This window comes from Vulpes lagopus, chromosome 6 (genome assembly GCF_018345385.1).
Source record: "Vulpes lagopus strain Blue_001 chromosome 6, ASM1834538v1, whole genome shotgun sequence".
NCBI classification, from domain to species: domain Eukaryota; kingdom Metazoa; phylum Chordata; class Mammalia; order Carnivora; family Canidae; genus Vulpes; species Vulpes lagopus.
The window spans coordinates 81,855,048-81,877,082 of NC_054829.1; positions in this window are offsets into that span (position 1 = coordinate 81,855,048).

The following is a 22,035-nucleotide window of genomic DNA, read 5'->3' on the forward strand; positions in this document are numbered from 1 at the left end:
CTTCAGCACTTAATCAAAATAGCTAAGGGACATGAGATGACAAGACAATATGACTAAGAACAAAAGTAAATAGCAATCAAATACAGAGTTACTAGAAAGGGTTTCCAGACTCTCCATAGAGTTAACTGACACAAACTTTAATATAACTATACTTAATATATTCAAGGCTAACACAGACAAGTTTTTTAATTTGGGAAGAGAACCAGAAATTATAAGCGAGAACCAAAGGAGAATTTAAAAATGTTTAAATAAAATAATTAAAATTAAAGATTTTATGTGTTATATGTGGAATTTAAGTAACAAAGCAAATGAATAAATTTTAAAAAGAGACAAATGGAAAAACAGACTCTTAAATATAGAGAACAAACTGGTAGTTACCAGAAATGAGTTTGGGGGCAGGGGAAATGGGTGAAATAGGTAAAGGGAATTAAGAGTATACTTATTGTGAGGGATGCCTAAATGGCTCACTGATTGAGCATCTGCGTTCGGCTCAGGGTGTGATCCCAGAGTTCCAGAGTACCAGGATAGAGGCTCACATCTGGCTCCCTGCATGGAGCCTGCTTCTCCTCCCTCTGCCTTTGTCTCTGCCTCTCTCTATCTCTCTTGTGAATTAATAAATAAAATATTTTTTACAAGAGTATATTTATAGTGATAAGCACTGAGTGATGTATAAATTGTTGATTCACTATATTGTATACCTAAAACACTGTATATAGCACTGTACATTAATTCTACCAAAATTAAATGAATAAATATATAAAGATAAACTTTTTTCAGAAGCAATCTTATGAAAACTTTGTTTCATGATATTCTACAGCCTTATGAAGATATTTTGGGCTATAAACTCTGTAACCAAGAAAAAGAAAGAATGAAAGAGAGAGGGAGGGAGGGATGGGTCTGAAGAATATTTGAAGTGACTGCCAATGAGCAAAAAAACTTCAAGTGGGAGCTATTAATTTGATGAATTATTTTAAGTATAGGAAAAATAGCACTATTATAGAAGCTGAATGAGAGCATTCCTTAAAATATCTTTATTAGTTATTCCCCTCATGATTACAAAATCTTTGACAGTCACACACCTGGTACACCAGAGGATGATTAATGCAGGACCACAGGGGCCTTATTAGCAGATTCTTTATTACAACTGTTTTGGCCCAAAAAGTAAACTTAACAAAAAAGATTATATGTATTAAACACCATCCAAGACACAGTCAAAAAGAGAATTAACAAATTGGAAGATAAGTCAAACATTTTTCAAACAATAAATCCACACTTACATGGTCAATTAATCTATGACAAAAGAGGCAAGAATATACAACGGGGAAAAGACAGTCTCTTCAGTAAACAGTGCTGAGGAAACTGGACAGTTACATGTAAAAGAATGAAATGGGCCACTTTCTTACACCATATACAAAAATGAACTCAAAATAGATTAAAGACCTAAACGTGAGTCCTGTAATTTCTTCGGTATCAGCCATAGAAACATTTTCCTACATATGTCTCCTAAGGCAAGGGAAACAAAAAAATAAATAAACTATTGGATATATATCAAAATAAGAAGCTTCTGCACAGCTAACAAAATCATCAACATAACAAAAAAGCAACCTACTGAATGATAGAAGATATTTGCAAATGATATATCCAATAAGGAGTTAATATCCAAAATATGTGAAGAATTTTTATAATTCAACACCCAAAAAACAAATAATCTGATTTAAAAATGGGCAGAGACCTGAATAGACATTTCTCCAAAGAAGAAATACAGGTGGCCAACAGACACATGAAAAAATGCTCAACATCACACTTGTCCTTAGGGAAATACAAATTAAAACCACAATGAGATATCACCTTAGACCTGTCAGAATGGCCAGAATCAAAAAGACAAGAAATAAGTGTTGGCAAGGATGTGGAGAAAATAGAACCCTCATGCACTGTTGGTGGAAATGCAAATTGGTGCAGCCACTGTGGAAAACAATATGGAGGCTTCTCAAAATATTAAAAATAGAAATGCCGGGGATCCCTGGGTGGCTCAGCAGTTTGGCGCCTGCCTTTGGCCCAGGGCCCGATCCTGGAGACCCGGGATCGAGTCCCACGTTGGGCTCCCAGCATGGAGCCTGCTTCTCCCTCCTCCTGTTTCTCTGCCTCTCTCTCAATTTCTGTGTCTATCATGAATAAATAAATAAATAAATCTTTAAAAAAAATAGAAATGCCATACGATCCAATAATTCCACTACTGGGTACTTACCCAAAGAAAATAAGAACACTGGGATCCCTGGGTGGCGCAGCGGTTTGGCGCCTGCCTTTGGCCCAGGGCGCGATCCTGGAGACCCAGGATTGAATCCCACGTCAGGCTCCCGGTGCATGGAGCCTGCTTCTTCCTCTGCCTGTGTCTCTGCCTCTCTCTCTCTCTCTCTCTGTGACTATCATAAATAAATAAAAAAAAAATTAAAAAAAAAATAATAAGAACACTAATTCAAAAGGATATAGGCATCCCTATGTTTATTGCACCATTATTTATAATAGCCAAGATAAGGAAGCACCCCAAATGTCCATTGATAGTTGAATGGATAAAGAAGGTGTAATATACAATAGAATATTACTTAGCCATAAGAAATGATGAGATTTTGCCCTTTGCAACAATATGGATTGACCTAGAATGTATTAAACTAAGTGAAATAAGTTAAACAGAGAAAGACAAATAACCATATGATTTTACTTATATGTAGAATCTAAAAAACAAAAGAAATTAATAACAAACACACAAAAAGCAGAGTCAGACCTATTGATTGGTGGCTGGCAGAAGGAAGGAGGATGGGATGATGGGCAAAATGGGTGAAGGGGAGTGGGAGACACAGGCTTCCAGTTATGGAATGAATAAGTCATGAAGATGAAAGATTCAGCACAGGGAATATAGTCGATAGTATTTTAATAGTGCTGTATGGTGACAGATGGTAGCTACACTTGTGACGAATACTGCATAACAGTTGCTGAATCAATATATTGTACACTGTACACCTGATACTAATGTAACATTGTGGCCAACTAAGAAAGAAAGAAAGAAAGAAAGAAAGAAAAGAAAGAAAGAAAGAAGAAAGAGAGAAGGAAGGAAGGAAGAGGAAAGGGGAAAGGAAAGGAAAGGAAAGGAAAGGAAAGGAAAGGAAAGAAGGAAAGGAAAGGAAAAGAAAGGAAAGGAGGAAGGAGAGAGGAAGGGAAGGAAGGGAGGAAGTGAGGAGAAAAGAAAGAAAGAAAGAAAAAGAGAGAGAGAGAGAGAAAGGAACAAGAGGGTTGAGAGGATAAAAAGGACATACAGAGGATACAGTGAAAGAGTAATTATAATCTAAACGGAAGAGGACAGAAGGAATGGGTAAATAACGACTACGAATTTTTCCCAAACTGTTGAAAGACTCTACATCACAGCCACAAAATACCCATAGCCCCAAGGAGATGAATGCAAAGTAAAACACACTTGTGCAAACCGTAGTAAAACTGCTGACAGAGAAAGACAAAGAAAAATCTTGAAAGCAACTCCCTGCCACAAAAAGAAATATTGCCTTCAAAAAAGAAAATATCACTTTTCAACAGAAACAATGGAAATCAAAAAACAATGTATAATTTTTTCAAAGTTCATCAAAGGGAAAAAAAAACTGCCAAACTATACCCAACAAAAATATCCTTTTAAGAATGTAAAATAATGTTTTAAGAATGTAATAATAATGTCTTTACATTTGCATGCAAAAACAAAAACAAAACAAGAGGACTACTTCTAGACTTATATAAAAGTATATTGAAAGATGTTCTTCAGGCAAAAGAAAAGTAATCCCAGGTAAAATATTAAAGATGTAAGAAATAAATGAAGAGAGAAAAAAGTGGGAAGTAAACAAATTGATTGAATAAAGCAATAACACTAATACTTTTCAGGGCTTAAAATACAGAGAAAATTAAATAAACAGCAATAATTAGTCAGGATTACTACAAAGAGAGTTAAAGTATTGTAATATTTTTTAATTTTCTTGGATAAGATGAAAGTACTAGTTTATATTAAACTTTGGTAAATCAGGGATACAGACTGTAAGCCATTAAAAGCATAGTAAAATATCTTAACCTGTTAATAGAGAAAAACAAATAATAAAAATATTTAATTCAAAAGAGGGCCAGAAAGAGAAACAAATAGGAAAATGGTAGATTTATATGTCATTACATTAAATATAAAAACACTGTTCCAATCAAAAGGCAGATTATGAAGACAGAGTTTCAAAAAGTCAAAAACCATATTAAATGATGTTTGAAAGAGAAACACTCTTAAAAATAGAGATACAAAAATATGTAAGTAAGAAATGGGAAAAGATATAATATGCACACACTAAAGAAATCCATGTAGCCATCTTAACATCAGATATAGTAGACTTTAAGACAAAAAACAAAGAAAAAAAAGAACACAAAATCATAATGATAAAAGTTACAATTGCCCAGGAAATCATAGCAATTCTAAATGTATGTTCCTAAATATATGGCCTTAATGTATAGAAACAAAATTTGACACAACTAAACAATAATAGGCTAACCTACAAACATAGTGGGAGATTTTAACATGCCTTTTTGGTACCTGATAGAACAGACCAAAAAAAAAAAAATACAGAAGGAGATTTGAACATGACTGACGCTTGAACTAAGTGACATATATAGAACACTATACCTAACAACTGCAGAAAACAAATTATTTTCCAAATTCATCGACACATTTGCCTAAGTTGACATGTTTTGAGTCATAAATCAGGTTTTAACAAATTTCAAGACTTAGATCATAAGAGTACATTTTTCTGACTATACTGAGTTAAGCTAGAAACCAGCACCAACAAAATAAGAAGTCCTCATGTATTTTAAAAATTAAAGTTCTAAATAACCCATGAGTCAAAAAAGAAATCAAAATGGAAATTGGAAAATATTTTAAAATAAATGTCAATAAAATACTATTTGCAAGGTATATGAAAAGTCATGCTTAAAGGGAAAATTTAAGGTCTTAAATGTATGCTTTAGAAAGAAAAGTAGCTGAAATCTAAGCATTCACCTCAACAAGTTAGAAAAACAACAGTAAATTAAGCACAAAGAAAGTAGAAGGAAGAAAATAATGAAGATAAGAACAGAAAATTATAAAGTATAAAAAACATGCAGCAAGAGGAATAACAAAGTCAAATGTTGGTTCTTTGAAAATACTTTTTTTTATTTCAGGGAGAGAGAAAGTGGTGGGATGAAGGGGAGGGAGAGTGAAAGATAATCTCCAATAGACTCCCCAATAAGCATGGAGCCTGACACACAGGTCTCAATCCCATAACCTTGAGATCATAACCTGAGCTGAAATCAAGAGCCAGACACTTAAATGACTGAGCTACCCAGATGCCCCCCAAACACTTTAAAATTGATAAACTCTGGCAAGACTAACCACGAAAAATAGAAGGCACTCATACTCAATTTCAGGAATAACAAAGAATATCACCACAGATACTGCAGCCATTTTTTTAAAATGAGAGGATATAATATAACTTATGCCAATAAATTAAAATTCTTTAGTTGAAATGTACAAATTACTAGAAAATCATAATATATTAGAATGGCCACAATATAAAATAGAAGAGCTGAATAATCCTACAACTATTAAACATTATCCATAATTTAAAACAATCCCTCAAAAATATTCCCAGCCCATTTGACTCCACCAGTGAATTCCATCCAACATTTAAATAATTTAAGTAATAGATTGATACAGAACTGTACCAATCATACATAAATTTTTCATTTGTTGTATTTTTTAGAAATCATATAAAAATCTCACCCAAAACAGTAAAGAAAGAACCACTTTCCAACCTGTTTAATGAAGTCAACCTAACTTGATACCAAAACCACTAACACCTGACAAAGACATTACAAAAAAAGAAAATAACCAGCCAATCTCACTTGTGGATATAGATGAAAAGTCCTAAACAAAATATTAACTATTCAAATTCTCTGACGCATATAGTGTATATCATAACCAAATTGAGGTTACCTCAAGAATTCAGAGTAAGCTTAAATTTTAAAAGCAGTAATATAATTCACTATATTAACAGAATAAAAGAGAAAAATCATATTATCTTCCTAATCAGAAAAAGCACTAATAAAATTCAACAGTAATTCATTATTAAATTTTTTAACTCTTAGAAAACTAGAATCATAAAAAATTTTCCTTAACTTTATAAATGTATATAGAGTAAAACTTTTGGCAAACATCAAACTTAATAGTAAAATTCTAAAAGATTTTCTCTTGAGATTGGAGTGATAAGAAATGCCAAATTTTATCAATTCTGTTCAATATTTCATGGAAGATTCTAACTTATATAGCTTGTATATAGAAAATTCAAGTATCTATCCCTTAAGTTCCTTAGCCCTCAGATAGTGGTGCTGGCTAAAGATCTGAATGTATGAAATGTATGACAGACAAATCAATGCCTGAAATACGTCAATTTTGGTAAGATGGAAGATGCCCAATGTAGTCAATTCTTCACCAACTAGCTGGTTGCCCTCCTTATGGGATGGTGCTGGACTGGGGACTCAGTGTTATCTCTGCTACTGGAAAAGTGGACACTCATCAGTGGCAGTAGCTAAGTCTCCCTTGTTAAGTGGGAGTCCTTGCAGTTGGGCCCATATGCCTCCATCCCTGCTACAGTGGCTACTCTGTTCATGATCCCAGTTTATCAGCACTGGGATAGTTAATGGCAGAAATCAGCAGATGTAAATTGATTCTATGTGGCTGTTGAGCATCGCATCACTGAGGATGCTTTCTGACAGGCATGAACATATGCAGCACTTTAGACCCAATCCTATAGATCTATTTATATTCTTCTTTTCCAGAAAGGCTTCTGTCTTCTCTTATATTATTTCTTCCATAGGCCCCTGACCAATCATCCAAGCCATTCTCCATTTGTGAGTCTACAAACTTACCTCAGGCCCCTTTTCTTTCTGCATAAATTGAATAATCAGACATACTGACCAAAGCTCTGCCAATTAGGATGATTTCTTCCCACTGCCATCTTTCTTTCTAGGCTACCTCAAGTGGGTCTGTGGTTTAACTGCAGTCCACTTTTGGTATACACTCATATACTGAACTAAACCATCTACGGACCAAATTCAGCCTCTTTCCTTCTTCATCAGCTGGTCATAATGAACCCTCCCCCCCACCCCCACCCGAGGTACAAACTAGGTCAGTCAGGACCAACTATAATCCATCATAAGATGAAAGTAGTACATCTGGAATCAGCCATGAACAGGGCCAGACAGCACAAATAAGTAAGTGGCCCAAACATCCATGCCATCTACCAGTGATGTACTGGTACCTCTCACTCAGTTCATACCTCATAGTCAGTCATAGGATACACCAGTCAAATGCTACATCATGTGAGCCTAAGTTGCCCATTCTGGGCATGGATTCTCTCAGATCCACCAAGTCATAAGTTGGGTAGACTCATCAATAATCCATCAAGTGTCAGGCTCTTGCACCATATCAAGGACCTTCTGAAGAGCTCTTTCCTGCCCTGGGCCACACTCAAAGCTGGAAGCTTTCTGTATCACCCAACTAATGGCTCAAAGCAGTATTCCTAGGTGAAGAATATTCTGCTTCTACAACATAGAGAAGACCTGAGCTGCTGCTGCTTAAGTAGAGGTTGTAATAATGTGCCCTTTACTTTGGAGAGAATTCCCTGGCATGGCCAAGACCATAGACTTTTTAAAAACTTTAATGATATGGCAGATGTCTGACCATTACCCCTTATTCTCTGGAGTGCATGCGTCTTACTAAGGCTTCCAACATTCTTGCCACTTACTGCTCATCAGCAAAATTAATTGATGTCACTGATACAGTGGGTCAATATAATGTTCTCTACATAGTACCCAGATGGACCAGATCTCTTTGGATTATATTATGACTAAATACAAGAGAATTAACATATTCCTAGGTCAAGAACATTCTGATGTCTATCCCATGTGCATACAAACTACTACTAATTCTGAGAAAAACTAAAATAATATTTGCCATATCACTGGCCATCAAATATCAATTATCTAAAGCTTTGTTAACCTGCTCTTGAAAAGCTGTCATATCTAGCACAGCAGCTGCAACTAGAGATACAACTTGGTTAATTTGTGGTTTGCCTATTGCCATCCATAAGGATCCAACTGGCTTTAGTAGAGAACAAACTAGTAAATTAAATAGAAATAGGATGAGAGCTATCACCCTTTTATCCTTTAGGTTTTTAACAGTGGCATTAATTTCTTCCCTCATGCCCAAGATGTGAAACTGTTTTTAATCTACTATCTTAACCAGGGGGGAGAGAAGAGTCTCAAAAGCTTCCAATAGGCATTCCCCACAATATAGCTCTTATTCTACTGGCAAGAGGGCCCTGTATCATGTTTCTGCAAAATTTAGTAAAACCCATCCTGTGTCTCTGGCAAAAGTGTTCCCAATTCTGAGTGAGACCTTGGAATAATACCCCTAATGTGGCAGAGCCTTTAGGCTGTGGGGAGAAGATGCACAAATCCCAGAAACTAGTCACAGGAACTGATGGCAAAAAGACCAATCCATCATTTAGGGTCATTGTGCTGTATCGGCTGTTGATTTTGTGTATATATAATACCCTTGAGGACAGTACCCAAACTCTACAGGCTCTTATTCCCAAGCTAGCTCCTTAGCTGACAGCTCTGACAAGATATCAGGATGAGATTAAAACCACATTTAGATACCACTGCATATACACTAGAATGTCAAAAACTTAAGACTGCCCATACTAAGTTGTGACATTGTGATTTATAATAGGGAATATATATTTGGTCTTTGTTCCCTGTTCTAGCACAGAGCTTCTAAAGCACTTAGAACTTCCAAATGATGAGGAACGCCTGGGTGGCTCAGCGGTTGAGCATCTGCTTTCAGCTCAGGGTGTGATCCTGGAATTCCAGGACTGAGTCCCACATCAGGCTCCCTGCGAGGAGCCTGCTTCTCTTCTCCCTCTGTCTGTGTCTCTCATAAATAAATAAATAAATAAACAAACAAATAAATAAATAAATAAATAAATAAATAAAATCTTTTTTAAAAATTTCTTTAAATTCTAAGTGATGAAAGTTATAAAAGTGTCTTCTGTTATGTTAATGAGGTGACTTTTGGATCTAAGGATGGGGGATGGTTGTCAGGAGAACCAACCATGTGATTAAAGGATTGGAACTTTCAGTCCCACCCCTGTGATGGAAGGTAGTGAGCTGGGAGTCTGGAAGCCGAATCAACCACCAATAAACAATTATTTCATCAATCATACCTATGCAATGAAGCTTCCGTGAGAACCTTAAAGGACAGGGTTAAGAGAGCTTCGGGGTTGGTCAACATGTGAAGATGCAGGGAGAGCAGCACACCTGGAGAGGGCATGGACACTCTGTGCCCCTTTCCCTATACCTTGCCCTGTGCATCTCTCCCATTGGGCTTTTCCTGAGTTACATCCTTTTATAATAAGCCAGTAATCTAATAAGTAAAATGTTTCTCTGAATTCTGGGAGCCACTAGAGGAAATTATTCAAACCTAGGAAGGAAGTTGTTGAAACTCCTAATCCATAGCCAGTGGGTTAGAAGCACAGGTAACAACCCAGGCTTGTAATTGGCATCTGAAGTAGGGAGAGGCAGTCTTGGAGGACTGAACCTGTGGAATCTAACACTATCTTCAGGTAAACAGTGTCAGAATTAACACCCAACTGGAATGCAAGAAATGCTTAGTGGAAACTCCGCATCCCATATTGAAATTGGGTGCAGGAACCCAAAATACAAGTCTTGGAGAAAATGTAGAGCAACAAGAATTCTCATATACTGTTGATGGGAATGCAAACCACGTACTCATGGTACAACCACTTTGGAAAACAGTTTGTCACTTTCCTAAACATACACCTAAAATATAACCTAGCCATTCTACTCCTAGGTATTTAATAAAGAGATATGAAAGCATATGTTCATACCAACACTTGTACACAATGTTTCTAGAAGGAAGGGGAGTGATTGATATGGAGGAGATATAAGAGGGGCTTTGGAGGTATTGGTGATGTTCTTTTTTTTTTTTATCTGGGTAGGGAATATGTGGGTGTTTACTTTGTGATCATTTGGGGGGCCAAATACTTATGATTTGATCATTTTCCTATTTGTTATATAAAATGATTTTTAAAATTTTTTCAAGCCTAGAAAAGAAAATATCCCTAAAATATCACTAAATCAAAATATTTTTTTCCTTCCAATATATAATATAAAAATATCATCACCGTGGAACTCATGGTAACATTTAAAATGAGGACTAGCAACTGGGGAGAGGGTCATTTATGTGAAGGAAGCAATAACAAAAAATTTAGGTTTATGTGTTTGCCCAAAAATACGAACAGTAAAACCTTGCTTTTCTCAATTGAATGGCAAAATGCATCAGATTCACTATTGTGAGGTATTTCCAGTAGAAGCAGCAAAATAAACACCATTTGAAACAACAACAAAAAAAGGTGTGTGGGATATATCCAAATCTGAAATTGACCCAAAATTTGAAGTAAAGAAAGTGACAAAAATAAGAGGGATGAAAATATCCTGCACATAGTTTTAAAAGTTAGTTGCTGAAGAAATAGTTCTTAGTAGAAATTTAAAACAAGTGATATAGAGGGGGAAGTCTTATTTATTGTTATTTATACACTCCAATGTCCAAAAAAGGATGTAAAGTGACTTACAAGGAAGAATAAAGAGACATAAGAAATAGTTCACGAAATAGGAATGAAGAGAGGAAAGCAGTGTTAGAAAAATATAAGGGAGGGGGAATAAATATGTCAACCATAAGTGCCAAAAATAGGTTTCCAAGTCAGAATTTTACCCTGAACCCCAGACTTAATATATATTTTTGCCTATTGGATTTGAACTATGATACTTGTCCTTTAAAGTGCCTGAGCATAGACAGTGCTACCTATATATTTGCATTAATAAATTGCAGTTGCACCTTCAGTATTATCAGTTACCCTCATCAGGAATCCATATCCCAGGGGTGGTCAGCTCGTCCTCTAATCATGAAGCCTAGCTCCAGCTGCAACTATTAACATGTGCTTCTATTATCTTTGATCAACACCAGCGGTTTACTAATTAGCATAATAAATGTTTAAAAAATGAGTATCACTGGCAAAGTGAATAGCCCAGAGGATGTTAGAAATAAGCTCTGGATGAAGAAATTAGTGGTATTTCATTGATATTTATTGAATAAAATACATTTTATTTTGTTGCCTGTGTTCTCCTCTAGGATATTGATAGCGTTTGAGATACCAGAACCTAACGTCTGAATCTTATCGACAGTCCTTGAGATTTTATACCTAAACACTCCCCTCTCTCCAGCCACTGAACTGAGGTCTGTGACACTGCTTTATGCATCTGCTTTATGCATCTGCCGGAGCTGAAATTTTTTTTTTAAGATTTTATTTATTTATGAGACAGAGAGAGAGAGAGAGAGGCAGAGACACAGGCAGAGGGAGAAGCAGGCTCCATGCAGGGAACCTGATGTGGGACTCGATCCCGGATCTCCAGGATCAGACCCTGGGTTGCAGGCAGCACTAAACCACTGAACCACCAGGGCTGCCCAGAGCTGAACCTTTTATGAAAATGTCATTGTGACAGCTAAGAGGACAGGACAGAGTCATTGTCATGACTCTATCAACCTTACAAAATGGTGTATGTTAATCATTTTGGGCCTGCTTGCTAATAAATGCTCACCTTAAATAAAAATATATTTATAAATATAAATAAATATAAATATAAATATTGATAGATTCCTGTCTCACATTTAGATCTTTCAACCATTTTGAGTTTATCTTTGTGTGTGGTGTGAGAGAATGGTCTAGTTTCATTCTTCTGCATGTGGCTGTCCAATTTTCCCAGCATCATTTATTGAAGAGACTGTCCTTTTTCCAGTGGATAGTGTTTCCTGCTTTCTCAAAGATGAGTTGACCATAGAGTTGAGGGTACATTTCTGGGTTCTCTATTCTGTTCCATTGATCTCTGTGTCTGTTTTTGTGCCAGTACCACAGTGGCTCGATGATCACAGCTTTGTAGTACAACTTGAAATCCAGCATTGTGATGCCCCCAGCTCTGGTTTTCTTTTTCAATATTCCCCTTACCCAGGGCAATTTACACGTTCAATGCAATCCCTATCAAAATACCATGGACTTTCTTCACAGAGTTGGAACAAATAATCTTAAGATTTGTATGGAACCACAGAAGACCCCAAATAGCCAAAGGAATATTGAAAAAGAAAACCAATGCTAGGGGCATCACAATGCCTAACTTTCAGGAATCTATCAATATCCTAGAGGAGAACACAGGCAACACCCTTTTTGAACTTGGCCACAGCAACTTCTTGCAAGATATATCTATGAAGGCAAGGGAAAAAAAAGCAAAAATGAATTATTGGGACTTAATCCAGATAAAACACTTCTCCACAGCGAAGGAAACAATCAACAAAACTAAAAGACAACCTACAGAATGGGAGAAGATATTTGCAAATGACATATCAGATAAAGGGCTAGTATCCAAGATCTATAAAGAACTTATCAAACTCAACACCCATGAAACAAACAATCCAATCATGAAATGGGCAGAAGACATGAACAGAAATCTCACAGAGGAAGACATAGACGTGGCCAACATGCACATGAGAAAATCCTTCACATCACATCAGGGACATACAAATCAAAACCACAATGAGATACCACCTCACCCCAGTGAGAATGGTAAAAATGAACAAGACAGGAAACAACAAATGTTGGAGAGGATGTGGAGATAGGGGAACCTCTTGCACTGTTGGTGGGAATGTGAACTGGTGCAGCCACTCTGGAAAACTGTGTGGAGGTTCCTCAAAGAGTTAAAAAAAAACAGACCTGCCCTACGACCCAGAAATTGCACTGTTGGGGATTTACCCCAAAGATACAGATGCAGTGAAATGCCAGGACACTTGCACCCCAATGATCATAGCAGCAACATCCACAATAGCCAAACTGTGGAAGGAGCCTCGGTGTCCATCGAAAGATGAAGGAAGATGTGTCTATATATACAATGGAATATTACTCAGCCATCAGAAAGGACAAATACCCACCATTTGCTTTGACGTGGATGGAACTGGAAGGTATTATGCTTAATGGAATAAGTTAATCAGAAAAAGACAATTTTCATATGGTTTCACTCATAAGAGGAATATAAAAAATAGTGAAAGGTATTATAAGGGAAAGGAGGAAAATTGAATGGGGAAAAATCAGAGAGGAAGACAAACCATGAGAGACTCCTAACTCTGGGAAATAAACAAAGAGTTGTGGAAGGGGAGGTCGGTGGGAGAATGGGGTAACTGGGTGACGGGCACTAAGGAGGGCACTTGATGGGATGAGCACTGGGTGTTATATGCTGGCAAATTGAATTTAAACTAAAAAATTTTTTAAAAAAAAGAATAGCTGGCCCTCATCCATCTTAGGTTTGGGGGTCCTTACTATTATCAACCAAAAAGAACCTGTTATGCAAAACCCAAGTGCCTTAGGTCAGCTCACAATTTACAGTTGAAGTCCATAACTAAACTCAAGCTACCCTGGTTCCAGCATGCTATTTTTTCTGTTTTTCCTAAATTAATAGGACTACTGTTTATCTTGTCACCCAAGCCAAAATCTTGTGTCATTCTGATTCCATTGTAATTTCCTATGTGCCAATACCTAAGTTGTGGGGTGTTTTTAACATATTAAGTAATTTAATTTTCACTGTCGGGTATGAGGAGAAAACTAAAAAACTAAGCTTAAATAATAACTTAAGGTCACACAGCTACTAAGGGGCGGGACCAAGATTCAAACCCAGGCAGCCTGGCTCCAGAATCTTCACTCTTACCCACAACTCCTATCAGTTTTACCTTCTTAAATCTGTTAATCTATATCCTTATCCCCAAGCCCATAACCATCCCTTAAGCCAGATATCATTTCTTACCTAAATAATTATGAGAGCCTCTGATCTTAAACTTCTCAGATCCACTTATACTATCTGTACAGAATCAAATTATATCATGGTGTTCACCTACTTCAGACGTTTTGTCATCACCCCAGCGTGATGGCTGAACTTGGCAAAATTCTTAGGGCCCTTATGATCAGGTTTGCCGATCTTCTCCACTGAGATCAGCCCTGCTCTGCATGGCACTGCAGCCTCAAGCTTTGCAGCCTATCTAAAGGCCCAGAAACTCTCCCCTAGTCTCCAAAGCTTCTGCTCTTGTTGTTTCCTCTGCTTTGGGAATGCCTTTCCTCTCCTGTCTGCCTGAAAAAATTTTATCCATCCTTCAAGATGCAAACCCTCTGTGATAGCTTACCTATACCCCCACAGAATTAGTCAGTTCTTCTACTGCCTTCCAAACTCCTACACTTGGTTTTATTATAGCATGTGTACTCACATGTCTGTTTCTTCTATTAGCACTCATGGAGGGCAGTAGCCACATCTTACCCACCTGGGCATCGCTAGTAGCCACATAAATGAATATGTATTTAATAAGACAAATGGATGATTGACACAGGCACCATATTCAGGTGAAAGATTTGGCTCCAGGCTTCCAGGCCACCATGGCAAAATAAAGGGGGTTGGGGGGAAAAGGAGGAGGGAGAGGGAGATGCAAGGAAAGAAGGAGGGAGCAAGAGAGGGAAGGGAGAAGAAATCCACAGTACTGGGCAGCCCCAGTGGCTCAGCGGTTTAGCACCGCCTTCAGCCCAGGGTGTGATCCCGGAAACGCGGGATCGAGTCCCATGTCGGGCTCCCTACAGGGAGCCTGCTTCTCCCTCTGCCTGTGTCTCTGCCTCTCACTCTCTATGTCTCTCACGAATAAGTAAATAAAATCTTAAAAAAAAGAAATCCGCAGTATTATATTATTTCCAATTAAAGGTTATGATAAAAAACAGGCCTATACATTCTGCTTCTACATTTCTTATACTGCTTTTGAACTGCAGTGAAAGTAAAGGAGTGAGTTATAAAGTTGGAAACTGGGACATCTGGGTGGCTCAGTGGTTGAGCGTCTGCCTTTGGCTCAGGTTGTGATCCTGGGGTCCTGGAATTGAGTCTCACTTGGGCTCCCTGTGGGGGACCTGCTTCTCCCTCTGCCTATGTCTCTGCCTCAAATAAATTAATTAATTTAAAAAATCTTTTAAAAAGAAAGTGTTGTGTTGGCATCTGAGATTTCACAGAAAAGTCTGAAGGGTGACAGGGACTCCCAGTGAGCCTAGGACCGAGAAGGTCTGCAGTGCTGTTGAAATCCCTTCCAGTCTCTGTGCCAGTTCCAAGTAATACCTCCATGAGCAAAACCAAACCCAGCCCCTGACTTCATGGAGTTTTCTTGCTAACTGGAGGAGGGAGAAGGCATACATATCAGTCAAGATCTAACTGGGAAAATAAAAACCACCTCTTTCAAGCTCCACTTTGTTCCCTTCCACAGATGATGATCTCACAGAGAGTCCCTAATTAACACGCTAATCTCCATCTCAGAGGCTGCTTCTAGGAAGCTCAATCGGTGTCACTAGAAATTCTAGAATGTTTGGAATAGAAGGAGGACCAAGAAGTCTCCCTGAGACCCCATATATTCAGATGCCTTTGGACTTTGCTCAGGGCTCCCAACACAAACTAATAATAATAGCCAACATTTGCTAAGTATTTACATGTGCAAATAATTGACACATATTATTAACTCATTTCATGTTTAGAACTTCATTTTACAGATGAGAAAACTTAGGCACAGAAAGATTAGGAAATTTGATTAAAATCATACACCTGGTATGTTAGTAGTGCCAAGTGACAAACCCAGACAGTCTTTGATTCAGGCATCTCTGCACTATGATTCCTCTCACGCACATGGGCTTGGTAAAAGGTCGTTTTCTGTGTTGGTAAATATCCAGCTCCAGGTAGATATTCACCTTCTCTTGGTGGAACCAGATTTTTGGAAGAAAATTGTACATGCTTTCTATTAACAGATTTCTCTTTCTTATTATGTTCTATTTATACAAATACCAGCATTACCTTGCATTAATCAGAGACACCACATAAAGGGGTGAAATAAATCTGAAACTAAACATCTTTTGGAATAACTCCTAGAAAGGGAAGTACCCAAGTAGATCAACAAGAGGCAAATACATGGGTACAAATAAAAATCATTCTTAACCTTATCTTACTTTGAGTTTTAAATTTTTTCACCTTTATCAAGGTATAATTGACACATAGGAATTGTATACATTTAAGGTGTACAACTTGATGTCTTGATATCAAAACATTGTATACATGATATCATTGATATACATTGTATACATCATGAAATGATCACCACAATCAAGTTAATTAACATATTCTTAACTTATCCATCACAGTTACCTCTTTCTTTCTTTCTTTCCTTTTTTTAGTGAGAACTAAAATAGTGAGAACACTTAAAAATCTACCTTCTTAACAAACTACAAGTATACAATACAGTATGATAACTGCAGTTACCATGCTGTTCAATGAGACAACACCTCACGCCTGTTAGAATGGCTTTATCAAAAAGACAAGAGATGACAAGTGTTGGTGAGGATGTAGAGGTCCAGTTTCCTATTGTGGCTGGGACAGGATCCTAAACACATTCTTGATTGTGTTAGTATTCATATAATTAAAAACAATAAAACAAGTTCTCCTTTATATGCCTTTTCTTTTTCCACCTCTATGGTGTGAAATAAACATGAAACTATCAAAGAGAATGAACTGAGACAGGCTGAATAATTTGCCACTGATGATAGTCATTATACACAATCTGAATATTGTTCCACCTCACTGGGATTTAAATAATCTGTCAAAAAGCCACTATATTCTGGGAATCCCTGGGTGGCTCAGCGGTTTAGCGCCTGCCTTTGGCCCAGGGCGCGATCCTGGAGTCCCGGGATCAAGTCCCACGTCGGGCTCCCAGCATGGAGCCTACTTCTCCCTCCTCCTGTGTCTCTGCCTCTCTCTCTCTCTCTATGTCTATCATAAATAAATCTTAAAAAAAAAGCCACTATATTCTAAAATCTGTATATGGAATCAGGGGACATGAGGAAGAAATGAGGGAACAGTTAGTGAAGCCAACAGAAATATCCTCATTCCTGACACCAAATCAAAACAGCCACTCTGAGATTAATTTAAGTCCCTCTTTTCTCCCTCTTTCAATGCTATACCCATGCAATTATTGCAAGTCCATTTCTTTTTTTTTTTTTTTAGGGAAATACACTTTTATTTTCTTTTTTTTTAATTTAAATTCAATTAGCCAACATATAGTAAGTACATCCTTAGTTTCAGGTGTAGAGTTCAATAATTTATCAGTTGCATGTAACACCCAGTGCTCATCACATCACAGGCCCTCCTTAATGTCCATCACCCCTTTATCCTGTCTCCATACCCACCTCCCCTCCAGCAATCCTCAGTTTGTTTCCTGTAGTTCCTCTCATGGTTTGTCTCCTTCTCTCTCTTTTTTTTTTAAGATTTTATTTATTTATTCATGAGAATACACAGAGAAGAGAGAGACAGACAGAGACACAGGCAGAGGGAGAAGCAGGCTCCATGCAGGGAGCCTGACATGGGACTTGATCCCAGGTCTCCAGGATCACACCCTGGGCCAAAGGCAGCACTAAACCACGAGCCACCGGGCTGCCCTGTTTGTCTCCTTCTCTGATTACTTCTGTTCAGATTTCCCTCTCTTCCCCTAGGATCCTCTGCACTGTTTCTTATATTCTACATATGAGTGAAGCCATATAATTGTCTTTCTCAACCTAATACCTTCCAGTTCCATCCATGTCAATGTAAATGGTAAGTATTCTTCAATATTTAGGAATATTGCATAAGTGTCTTAAAGATGTTTTTATTAGAGAGAGAGAGCAAAGGGGAGGCGCAGACGGAGAGGGAGAGAAAGTCCTAAGAAGATTCTGTGCTGAGCCTGGAGCCCAACATGGAGTTCAATCCCATGACCCCAAGATCACGACCTGAGCCAAAACCAAAGTCCAATGCTCAATCAACTGCACCACACTGGCACTCCCAATTGTATTCCATTTATGAGGATATACTCTAATGTAATCACCCTGAAGATGGAAAAACCTTTATGAATAAAAATGTTCATGATGGTGTTATCATTTATAATAAAACATGGAAGTAAACTAGATGTCCAGCAATACAGGAATGGCTAAATAAAATAAGATGCATCATACAGGGGAACAGTATGAACTCTCTTAAATAAAATTTGGCAAAACTTTTTAAATCTTCTATTATCAAAGATACATGAAAAGTGGTAGGTTAGGAAATTATACACATATGTTCTCAATTATGCTAAATCATACAAAAATATGGTAAAGAATCAAAGATAGCCAGGCCAATTTTGAAGAAGGCACAAGAGGAGAATTTTACTCCTCTAGACACCAAGGCTTAGTGATATTTGGAATCTGTGATCAGTGATCTTGGATGTTACTACTGTAACTGGGGGCACCAGTTACTGTTCCACCTACTGCCCTTCCCCACCTTCCCTCAGGCCTTCCTTGAGACACACAATATTGACATTAAGCCAAATAATAACCCTACAATGGCCTCTAAGTGTTCAGGTGAAAGGAAGAGTCATAAGTCTCTCAACTTTAAATCAAAGGCTAAAAATGATTAAGATTAGTGAAGAAGGCATGTCAAAAGCCAAGACAGGTCATAAGCTAGACCTCTTGAGCCAGTTACCCAAGTTGTGAATGCAAAGGAGTAGTTAATGAAGGAAATTACAAGTGCTACTTCAGTGAACATGTGAATAACAGAGAGCAAACAGCCTTACTGCTGATATGGAAAATATTTTAGTGGCCTGGATAGATGATCAAATCAACTACAATATTCTCTTAAGCCAAGAGCATAATCTAAAGAGCAAGGTTGGGCAGTCTGGGTGGCTCAGTGGTTTAGCGCCGCATTTGGCCTGGGGCGTGATCCTGGAGACCCGGGATGGAGTCCCACAGCCTGCATGGAGCCTGCTTCTCCCTCTGCCTGTGTCTCTGCCTCTCTCTCCCCTTCTGTGTCTCTCATGAATAAATAAATAACTAACTAAATAAATAAATAAATAATCTTTAAAAAAATAAATAAAGAGCAAAGTCCTATTTCTCTTTATTTCTCTGATGGCTGAGAGAGGTGAGGAAGCTGCTGAAGAAAAGTTTAAAGCCAGCAGAGTTTGGCTCATAAGGTTTGAGGAAAGAAGCTACCTCTGTAACATTCAAGTGCAAGGTGAAGCAGCAAGATGCTATAGCAAGTCATCCTGAAGATCTAGCTACAATAATTAATGAAGGTGACAGATTTTTTTTAATATTTTATTTATTCATTTGAGAGAGAGAGCATGAGTGGAGGGGAGAGGCAGAGGGAGAAGCAGACTCCCTGCTGAGCAGGAAACCTGATGCTGGGCTCTATTCCAGGACCCTGAGATCATTACCTGAGCTAAAGTCAGATGCTTAACCATCTGAGGCACCCAGGCACCCCAAACAACAGATTTTCAATGTAGACAAAAGAGCCTTATATTGGAATAAGATGCCATCTAGGATGTTCACAGCAAGAGAGGAAAAGTCACTCCCTGACTTCAAAGTTTCAAAGGACAAACTGACTCAGAGTGGAACCTGAAAATGTGTCTGAATTGCTACAATTTCATGATAAAACTTGTAGCAGACAAGGAGTTGCTTCTTAAGGATGAGTAAAGAAAGTGGTTTCTTGAGATGGGAATCTACTCCTGGCGAAGATGCTGTGAAGATTGTTGAAATGACAACAAAGGATTTAGACCATTATATAAGCTTATTTGATAAAGCAGCAAGATTTGAGAGGATCAACTCCAGTTTTGAACAAGTTCTACTGTGGGTAAGTTGCTATCAAACAGCATCACATGCTCTAGAGAAATGGTTCATGAAAAGAAGAGTCAATCGGTGCAACAAACTTCATTGTTGTCTTATTTTAAGAAATTGCCACAGCAACCTCAACCTTCAGCAAGTTTGATCAGTCACTCTGATCGGTAAGCAGCCTTCAGCATTAAGGCAAAACCTTCCACTGGCAAAAAGATTACAACTCACTGAAAGTTCTGATGATAGTTAGCATTTTTTTAGCAGTAAAGTGTTTTTTAATTAAGATATATACATTGTTTTTTGAGACATAATGCTTAATAGACTACAGTATGGTGTAATATGCTGTATAGTATATAGTATAGTATATAACTTTTATAGGCACTGGGAAATAAAAAAAATTCATTCAACTCACTTTATTGTTGCAATATTAGCTTTAATGCAATGGTTGGGACTTAACCTATAACATCCTCAAGATATGCCTGTAAACAAAAGTAGTATTGTAATTAAACTAATAATGCTAAAATAATGGACCCTGAATGTAAATATATATATAATTTAGAACCCTACTTTGGGGCAGCCCCGGTGGCGCAGCGGTTTAGCGCTGCCTGCAGCCTTGGGCATGATCCTGGAGACCGGGGATCGAGTCCCATGTTGGACTTCCTGCATGGAGCCTGCTTCTCCCTCTGTCTGTGTCTCTGTCCCCCTCTCTCTCTCTGAATAAATAAATAAGTCTTTAAAAAAAAAAAGATCCCTACTTTGTATTGTATGCAAAACCTAAATTTCACATTGATTAAAAGATGTAAACATGAAAAAAATCTAAAACTTCTGCAGAGGGATATAGTAGAACATCATTATGATCTGAGAGTATGAAAGTATTTTTTCAATAAGATGGAAAAAGCCAAACCATAAAGAAAAAGACTGATAAATTCAATTGTATTAATAGTTAAAACTCCATATGGCAAAAATAAATAAATATACAAATAAAGTGAAAAAATAAGCCACTGAGAGAAGATATTTCTTTCTTCCCCCCAATTTATCGAGATATAACTGACATATAACATTGTATAAGTTTAAGATGTACAACATGATGATTTGATACACATATACTGAAAAATGATTGGGGTGCCTGGGTGCCTCAGTCGGTTGAGCATCCAACTCTTGGTTTTGGCTTGGGTCATGATGTCAGCGGTTGTGGAGTGGAGTCCCACCTCAGGCTCCGTGTTCTGTGGGAAAGCTGCATGAGAGATTCTCTCCCTCTGACCCCCCAATATGTGCTTGTGCTCTCTCTTTCCAAAAATAAATAAAGAAATCTTTTTATGGGGCACCTGGGTGGCTTAGTGGTTAAGTGTCTGCCTTCAGCTCAGGTCATGATCCCAGGGTCCTGGGATTGAACCCCACTTTGGGATCCCTGCTCAGTCGGCTTCTCCCTCTGCCCCTCTATCTGGTCATGCTTGCACACTCTCTCTCTCTTGTTCGCACTCTCTCTCTCAAATAAATAAAATCTTTAAAAAAAAATTTTTAGGACAGGCCCAGTGGCTCAACGGTTTAGCGCTGCCTTCAGCCCAGGGCATGATCCTGGAGACCCGGGATCGAGTTCCATGTCGGGCTCCCTGCACGGAGCCTGCTTCTCCCTTTGCCTGTGTCTCTGCCTCTCTGTGTGTGTGTGTATCTCATGAATAAATAAATATAATCTTTTTTAAAAAAAATTTTAGATAAGTCTTTTTTAAAAAAGAAAAATGATTATCAGTTAATTAACACTTCATATCATTTCCATTTTTGTGTGTGCTGAGAACTTTTAAAATCTACTCTATTAGCAAATTTCAAGACCCCAGTATAGTACTTACTGTTAACTATAGCCACCATGTTGTACATTAGATCCCCAGAACTTATTCATATTATAACTGAATGTTTGTATTCTTTGACCCTCTTCACCCATTTCCCCCACCCCTGCCCCCTGGCAGCTGCCAATCTCTACTAAGAGTTGTGTATTTTTTACATTTCACATATAAGTAATATTATATAGTGTTTGGCTTTCTCTGCCTTATGTCACTCAGCATAATGCCCTCAAGATTCATCATACTGTCACAAATAGCAAGACTTCTTTCTTTTTATGGCTAAATAAAATTCC